The sequence below is a fragment of the Pinus tabuliformis genome, chromosome 6 (assembly GCF_031772625.1).
Source record: "Pinus tabuliformis cultivar Carrire ecotype Pingquan chromosome 6, CPIR1, whole genome shotgun sequence".
Classification (NCBI taxonomy): Eukaryota; Viridiplantae; Streptophyta; class Pinopsida; order Pinales; family Pinaceae; genus Pinus; species Pinus tabuliformis.
Genome location: NC_142292.1, coordinates 352,743,241 through 352,751,995, shown reverse-complemented (window position 1 = coordinate 352,751,995; position 8,755 = coordinate 352,743,241). Strand labels below are relative to the sequence as shown.

The 8,755-nt window shown below is 38.3% G+C and overlaps 1 long non-coding RNA gene across 1 annotated transcript; it reads left to right on the top strand.

Moving 5' to 3' along the window:
• Positions 1 to 818: 818 nt before the first annotated feature.
• On the top strand, positions 819 to 8,529 carry LOC149258762 (uncharacterized). Its single transcript, XR_016256929.1, has 2 exons — positions 819 to 1,213; positions 8,097 to 8,529. It is a non-coding gene; the product is annotated as an uncharacterized LOC149258762 (long non-coding RNA).
• Positions 8,530 to 8,755: the final 226 nt, after the last annotated feature.

Here is an 8,755-nt window from a genome sequence, read left to right as displayed (position 1 = left end):
TCTACTTGCAAACATGCTCGTTGAATTAAATAAGTTGAATCAAAATTTTGAAGAAGATGATGTTGATATTACATCTATTGGCACTACTTTGTTGAATATTCTGCATACACAAATACCACACCAAGAAAAGAGTTTCTTCAAGTTGCTAAAGAGGTGTATTGGAACAAACTAAAAGAAGATATTTTACATATCCCATTTTACTCAATTGTAGTTGATGAAAGCACTGGTCAAATTATGGAACACCAATTAATTGTTTATATTACATATTTGACGAATGAAGGAAGAGGTCAATGTTTAACAAAGTTTATATGTTTGCTTCAAATAAAATATGGAATAGCTCAATGTATGCATGATCTAGTGAGAACTCTTTTAGCATAAATGGATTTATATTTGATGAAGTTTGTTGGTTTTGGTTTGATAATGCATCTTCCATGAGAAGTATTCACAAAGGTTTATCTTCAAAGCTTCGTATGCTCCTCATTTATTAGTTATCCATTGCATAGCTCATAGGGAAGCATTAACAACCAATGAGACTTCATCTCATTTTCCAGAGTTGCAATATATTAACAAATTTGGAAACAAAGTTTATTCATGACTTGGGAAATAAACTAAAAAACATGGAAAATTGAGAAAGCTAATATATACCTTTCAAATCACTAAGTCAGTTGTCTGTGAGGAAAAGTCATAGAAATATTTGTTAAATTCATGCATTCTTGGTTAAAAGATTGGGAGTTAGGGGAGGAAAAATGTATGAATTGGCAACGATATTTCGAGTAAGGCACAAACGCCTCAAAGACCGCGCTTTCAAAGACCGGGAGGTAGGTGTGTCTGTTGACTTGCTTTCAAATACCGGGAGGCAGGTATGTCTGTTGACTTCAAGATTGACCTGGAAGCATTATTACACACAGACACACTGAGTTTTGCGAGGTTTCGAGACACAGTAGGAGCGAACCTTCAGCGAAGGAGGCCGAGAACGGTCTAGTGAGGATTAAGTGTTGTTGTGTTGAGGGCAGTGGGGATGTCAGAGTCGAATAGAGTGACTGCGAGAAAGAATGTGCGGCAAAAGTGGGAAAATTGAGAACAGAGCATTCGACCAGTGGAAGAGCCAAGAGCGGGAAGATGAATGAACGAGATGGACTGCGTTGAATGATGGAAATACGAGAGCAGCCCTGTTGAGTGAAGACTTGTTGGAGATCTGGAGACAGCGTTAAAGGTAAGTGGGTTTTATTCCAAACTCGAACTCTGTGTATTTAATCGTGAAATCGTTGCAAGTAAGATTCGATCTCTTGGTGGCAGAATGTTTGATTCTGTGATTTGAATCAACACTGATATGCTTTAAATTGTGTTTCTCGTTATATCCGTGTCTGTGTTCACATATGACAAAGTAGAATCGAACGGTAGAAGTTACAAAGAATCAAGCATCGTAGAGCTTGATCCGATAGTCAAAAACCCAAGAATCTGCATAACAAGCCTGCCATAGGGCATTAAATGCTCTTATGGAGGCCCCTTTACCATGCATGCCCATGGGCTTCCATGCGAACATACTCCGGCATCGTGACCCTCATCGCGTCAAATTTTCCGGGAGTGGGTGACCCACCACCTCCCTGCTGGCGCCCGCCATGCTGGCACATTTTCAAAACGAAAGCTCGCGCCAAATCAGCAACCCGTGTTCTGTTTTTGTTTTGTTTTCGCTCCCTTGCTCCATTCGCGCTCCCTGGCTCACCTCGCCGGTCCTCTGCAACCCTCTAGCAGTCACCGCTCCCGCTCACGGTGCTGAATCCCTGCCTCCTGTGCGCGCTAAGGTGTAAGGTGATGCTCTGTAAGCTTACAAATATTCCAACCACATTCATGATTAATGAATAACCTTTTCACGCCTTGTCTTCATAAATTTCTTTGTTGTATTTTTAGATGATGTCATGGTCTATGGGAAGAACGATGCAGAGACTAAAACATATTTAGAACTCCCTCCATGCTAAGTTGAATCCCAAGCATTCAAAATATGATTTCTTCGAAAAGCTAAAGTGATTAGGCACAGATTGAATGAAATACAGTCAACCCTGCAAAAAAAATTAGCTCTGAAGGAACATTGACAACCCTTTCTTGACAATATACAACAGCAAAGAAGCATCCGATGTTGCTGTCCTCGGATATTGCTAAAATACTAAGGTGCAAATTTTTTGTATGGAAATGGCAATGGTAGTAAGATACATGGAGGGAAAAGAAAAATAAAATTTACTCCTTCCAGGAGTGTACACCTCTCATCTAATGATATTACACAAAAATTATGCCACCAATCATCTCATTCACTCAAATATTGTTTATTCCACGAATCTGGATGTAATAGAAGGTAAAATCCCCTTATAACTGATCACAAAATTAAGTGCATACCAGTGAAGAAAATACATAAGGGGTTCAACGTCTGGTCGTGATTCACTCTTTTTCGTCTTTCATCTTCTATTTATCGACTTTCTTTTGCAGTAAGCTACATCAACAGTTAGGGCTCTGTATGTTTCCAGGGTTTTTTTATGTTTTGACACTTGTTCTCATAATAACGCCTATTATAAATTACAAGTTTCCAACGACTGCTGAAGTTATTCAAAATTGTTGTACAAGCAAGTGTTCCCATGAATTCCACTCATTTAAATCTGAACACTAAAACAACAGATACCCACAAAAACAAGGTTTAAAAACACAAAACAGACCCCTGATTACTCGAAATATTACAGGGATCTCAGAGAATAAATAAATCACTGAAAATTGTATTAAATTTCTCAAAACAATCAGAGAAGCTCCGTACCTCTTTAAAGAACTGTGGATGACTACAACAAAAATACTGAGGGATGACTACAACAAAAATACTGACAACAAGAGAATTCGGTAGACTGCTTTACAAGCAATGCATATCCATTAATTATTGCCAGTGATAAGCTCCACAAGCATTGCAAAATTGTCGCTGCCACAAGATAACTGTAAAAGATAGTCACAAAAACAAGTGATGCACTGAACTAAACTCCAAAAGCATAGATGTAAAAGCCACAAAATTAATAGAAGACCTAACTAATAGGCACAAAAACAAGCGATGTAGTGGACTAAACCCCAAAATCAGACGAGAAAGAAAGAAATAAGCCCGTCATCACGCCATACCCGAGGGAGAAGGAACCTACCTGCTTCGAACTTGCTGCGGCTTTCCAGACTCTCTCACACCCTCAAAAAACAGCTTCCAGCTTCCAGGTGACTTCAAGCTTCCTGCTTCCAGAACCAGCTTCCAGCTTCCAGACTATCAACAAACCAGCTTCCCTCTCTCTATGCTTTGCCCCGTTTCCCTAGAGGCAAAAAAATAAAGACTTGTTCTTGCGTTCGAAGTTTCTCTTCGATGTTGATTTTAGGTTCTCTCTCTGGTGGAAAGAAAGTGACGGAATGGACTCCTCATTAGGTAGAGAAGATCTAATCCTACCTGTGATCCACTGTCCTATTCCAACAGCGTTAACTTGTAGGTAATCGATCGTCGGAATACCTCGTATCAACAGAGAATCTATCTAAAAGCACAAAATTGATAGAAGACATCACTTACAGGTTTTGTCAAACATCACATATCACTAGTTTAAGAACAGAGAACTACGTTGATACAGTCTAATCAGTGTTTCCAAGTTTTGGAGTGTGTTATAATCAGGACAATGCCTTGGGAGGCTGTGGGAACTCTGTCATCGCATTTGGAGCTTTTGGAGTCAAATTCTCTTTCAATATGGAATTAATAGAAATGTCTTTGCCTAGAAATCTAGATAATGCTTCTTTAACTGTTGATCCTCATCCTGAAAATCTGAGTTGTTGATGACAGAGCTCTGAAAATTTTTCCACCTCTCTTTAAAAAGAAACTTTTGGCCACCTATTTAACCAGCTATCTTTTTTACTCATATATTCATGTTCTTCACTTTAGAAACAATTTTATGCCCATTGATGTCTGCCATCTGTATTTTTTACCAAGTTTTGTCATTCTCGCAAAATTAGAATTCCTTGTGTAACTCCTTTGCTTAGGCTAATGAATGGCCAATTGTTGCCTTGATTTTGTCTTCCTTCTATTTGAATACCACTAACACTCTGTTTTGTATGCCTCACTCCACTGTTGATGAAGGAGAAACACTTCCACTAATACAAGAATTGACTCCCCTTAATGTATCATTCATCATCAAGGCTAATTCTCTTTGTATGATGCTTCTTGAAATAGTCATGAGACTCATAATATGCCTGTAACAACTCCGGCATGAATACAACTATACCCTTATCACTAATATCATGACCAACTCCAAATAATATTTCCTTCAAATAATTTCGTAGTTATAACAAAGACTTCCTTGAAATCTAAAACATTATGAAAGTTTGGGAAAATATGACCAAAAGTAAAACTATTTTTCCTTGCATTGAAGCACATTGAGAGTTTCCTTGGATTCCTTTGAAATAGAACCATTATCAAGACTTGTTTCCTAGGCATTCTTGGGTAGTTGTTTTTGTCATAAAGATGATCTTGATACTGAGTAGAGTACAAAAGGCCCAAATGACAACTACAAAAATGTTGATCACATTGTATGCCCTAAGAGGACATTGAATAACATCGATAAATGTTGAGGAAGCAAGCAGTGGCATCATGCTTGACATACAACCAATCACCTCTTCATTTCCATAAACATAACCCCAAATATTTCAAACAAAGAATAAAGTAGATCTTATTATGAGGGATTCCATGACTACCACAACTTTACTATCATTTCTAGCTCTCGGATAACCTTGAATCATGCCTTCAAAATCCTACATAGACTCAGGTACATGTAGATTTTCAAGAACCATATAGCTTATACCGCTTCCTTTCCTGGAGCCTGAAAAACATCCTTCATACTAAGCCTGTTGATTTGAAACCTTTCTGAAAATGAATAGCTCTAAATAGTATATTATTTATGCATAAAGGAGTATTCTTATTTTTCTGAGATGTTGTGACATGTATGCTTGACATTGGTAACTTCATCTCTTGCACAATCTGAGTTGTTTTGTTTATTTTGCATGAAAAAATGTGCTCCCTGAGAAGATGATCCATCATTTAGCTAGCATGAGGATAGAGGTGTCCTTATCAATGTCACCTAGGTTACTATTAAAATGTACCCTTGAAAGTATTTGATGGAACCAACAAAATTGTTTTTATAGGAACCCAAGGCATCTCACTCAACTAATGCTTCCGAATCATAGATACTCTGTTTACAGGTACATTGTCTGAATTCATCTGAATGCTAATTATCCGGTGTCAGAGCCTTCTCGTCTTATAAAACAATCTAAATTGGGCCCTCTCATCTTATGTACAAAAGCAATGGAGGCTGAATGACTATCAAAACAATGGAAGCAGAATCAGAAAAAAATTGTTTTGTTTCATTGGACTTTAAACAATTGGATAGCTCTGATAATTAAGTTCAACATCCAGCATAACTATAAGTGGTGGCCAATCTCTCCTTCTTGGACTTGTCTTGCCTACATGATTTGACTTCCTGGATATTGCCTCTTGTTGGTGGAGATCTGGATAAGCATAGGAGTGTTCTCTCTATTTGGAACCCTCCACCCAATGCAATCTCTCTTTCAAGATGTGATCAGTAGCTCTGGAAAACACTAATAGTCACCTGCAATTAGAATCGCTGGATATAGCAATGTTTTTGAAAATGTAACAGGAAAAACCATTTTCCAGGGTTTCTTTAGTCAATTTTACTAAAAGATGATATTTTGAAATCCTTAGAATCCTTGATAGCATGACAAGGTTTGTCTTAAATGGTTCATTTCTTCTTGTCATGCTCCATCCTCATTTTCATGAGCATGCATGCATTATTAACATGAGCGTACATTATTAGCTATTTATGATAATAGAGAAAGAAAGATGCTCTCTTTATGCCCAAAATCTTATCGCTGATATTTGATTTTGTGTTATTTTTCAAGGATGTGCATTCAAACTTGAGGTAGAAAAAAAATAATCAATTTCAATCGGGATATTTTATCATATTTCATATTCTAACATGAATCTATTTTGTTGTTGTCACTATCTAGTTCTTCTAGGCTCACAGAATGGTGAAAAATTGGACATTGTGCATCAAAGGAACAAAGTATAATGCATCGCCATGAATATGTAGAAGTCAACTCATGCAGGATGTGCTATGAGAGGGCTTCAAGATTCCCTAGGCATTGCAATCAACAGTTACATCGTTCATTACCTTTGCCATTGAACCATTGTGTGTGCCATCGGGATCATTCACTTCCCCACACTGAAGCATATAAACTTATGATATTCATCTGACAGATAACTCTTTGGATTTCTGTTAAGGTCATACAACACCAAAAGCTAAAATCTAGGCCCAACGCTTTGAAATTTATCTTTGAAGGATCCTATAGCCCCAAGTAGACCATGTCATCCATCTCACCGTATGGATGAGGCAATAGTGAGATTGGATTCGCAATGCATGCACTACCATCTTGTTGAGGGGCTGACTGAGAATGTGGAGAATTTTATGAAAAGCCAAGGAAATTCCCAAACGAATTCTCAACTGGAGAATATTAACGTCAAGACAATAGCTATCAATTAACATAGTTCGATTGAGTTTCTTGAGAGCATCACTCTCCTGATTGAACAAAAAGAATTCTGAAGGAGCACAACTCAGTGTTAAGATCCCGGTGCAAACTGACTTCCAAGCCGAGGCATATTTGAAATCTTAAATTTAAGTGTTGTATCAGACAAGGGTTACCATGATGTAAGCAGTGGATCAGGTGAGGTGGTGAATGGTGTGATAGTTGAAGACCTCATACTTATCTTTCTAACAGTCTTTTGTGACAGCATACATGAAGTTACAGGTATGGCCCTTAACAACATTTGTAGAATACATACAGTAAATGAATCCCCCCTCCTCCCCCCTTTCTGTTACATGCTTTAAAGTAGGAAACCAGTTTCACTCCAACCAATACAAGGATTTGCAGTGACAACATTTGTGCCTTTGAAATGTTTTTGAAGAGCTCTCCATATGCTACAGGAACTGGTAGGGCCAACCTAGAAATTTGAATGTTTTCTCTCCTTTGTTTAAAGAATTTGGCAGTTAACAACAATTCTATGCAAAGTGAATCAGCGTTGAACTGTAAGGCCGCAGGAGGGTCAAAGTAAATTTCTATTTTGCAGCTGAAACGGGTTCGAGGGTAAGGACGGATCAGGTAACAGGATCATTCAAACTGTTTGGTGGTAGAAAGTTCTAACCCAGGGCTACCAGAAGCAAAGAGGGTCCCACTTGATCTTTTAAGAGGCAGTGGTTTCAAACTTGGAACAACCTAACAGGGCATGTTGAATTGTTGAAAGTAGGAGAAGGGAATTCGAACCTCTGTGGCAATACAACCAACGCAACTGTTACAACAAGGATTTCTCATCACAAGTGGAACTTGGAGCAAGGGTAACATAACAGTTATCTGGTAGTTAGACATTAATCTAGTAACTAGTTATAGTTAGAAGATTGGATTATAGAATTTTGACATTGCACTCAAAGTATATTGGTGGTCGATTTACTACTATGTGGCCAATTAGCCCTATCTTTTGTGGTTTTGCTATAGAATCATATTACTGTTAACAATCTAGTACATTAATAGTTGAAGTGCCATATTGTGCATCTTTGGTCGAATCTACTGTCATACCTCAAAGATTTTAGATCATAGCCTAAATTTAAGACAAAACAGAGGCACCTGTGTCCATCTTTAATCCCCCTTGCAGAAGTAATCTTAAACTTAATGTATCATTAGGCTGGATTTTATGTGTAAGAGGTGTATGTAAATGCAGACTGATTGTTTGATTTGTTTTATTGATATACGCACTGGATTATTCATGGCCCAAAAGGCGTTGGAGTGTTATAAACTTTGTTTCTCTAATGATTTGTCAGTTATCTGGTAAGATAACAATATTAAACATTATTTTTTTATGGCAAAAGAATGTAGCAAGCCCTAAAACCTAATCCGTTGTACTAAGTAATGAAATCTCGTATCTAAGAACTCTGCATTTTTTTTGTTATGGTTTAATTCACCTTACACCTTAGCGCGCACAGGAGGCAGGGATTCAGCACAGTGAGCGGGAACGGTGACTGCTCGAGGGTTGCAGAGGACCTGCGAGGTGAGTCAGGGGAGCGCGAATGGAGCAAGGGAGCGAAAACAAAACGAAAACAGAACGCGGGCTGCTGATTTGGCGCGAGCTTTCGTTTTAAAAATGTGCCAGCATGGCGGGCGCCAGCGGGGAGGTGGTGGGTCAGCCGCTCCCGGAAAGTTTGACGCGATGGGGGTCACCACTCCCGGAGAAATGCACGATGCCGGAGTATGTTCGCATGGAAGCCCATGGGCATGCATGGTAAAGAGGCTTCCATAAGGGCATTTAATGCCCTATGGCAGGCTGGTACATGATAGGCATATCATTTATTGTATAATTCCTCCTATTGTCAGCTTTGACTCTGAAAATCACACGTGGGAATTTATCACTGCTATTCACTTTTCTGCTTCGTTTGAACAAAACAAATTCATCTGACAATATGTATTCATTTTCTTGGCTTTATAATTGTTTTCAAAAACTTCCAAATAAACAGATGCAGGGGTTAAATTTGACGGGTTACCCTACCCGTCAAGGAATTTTTTTGTGACTTTTTTATTTTTAAACTGTCCATCATATGACTTTTAAAATTTATTTGTACAAGTTTCATCTAATTTCAAATTGTAC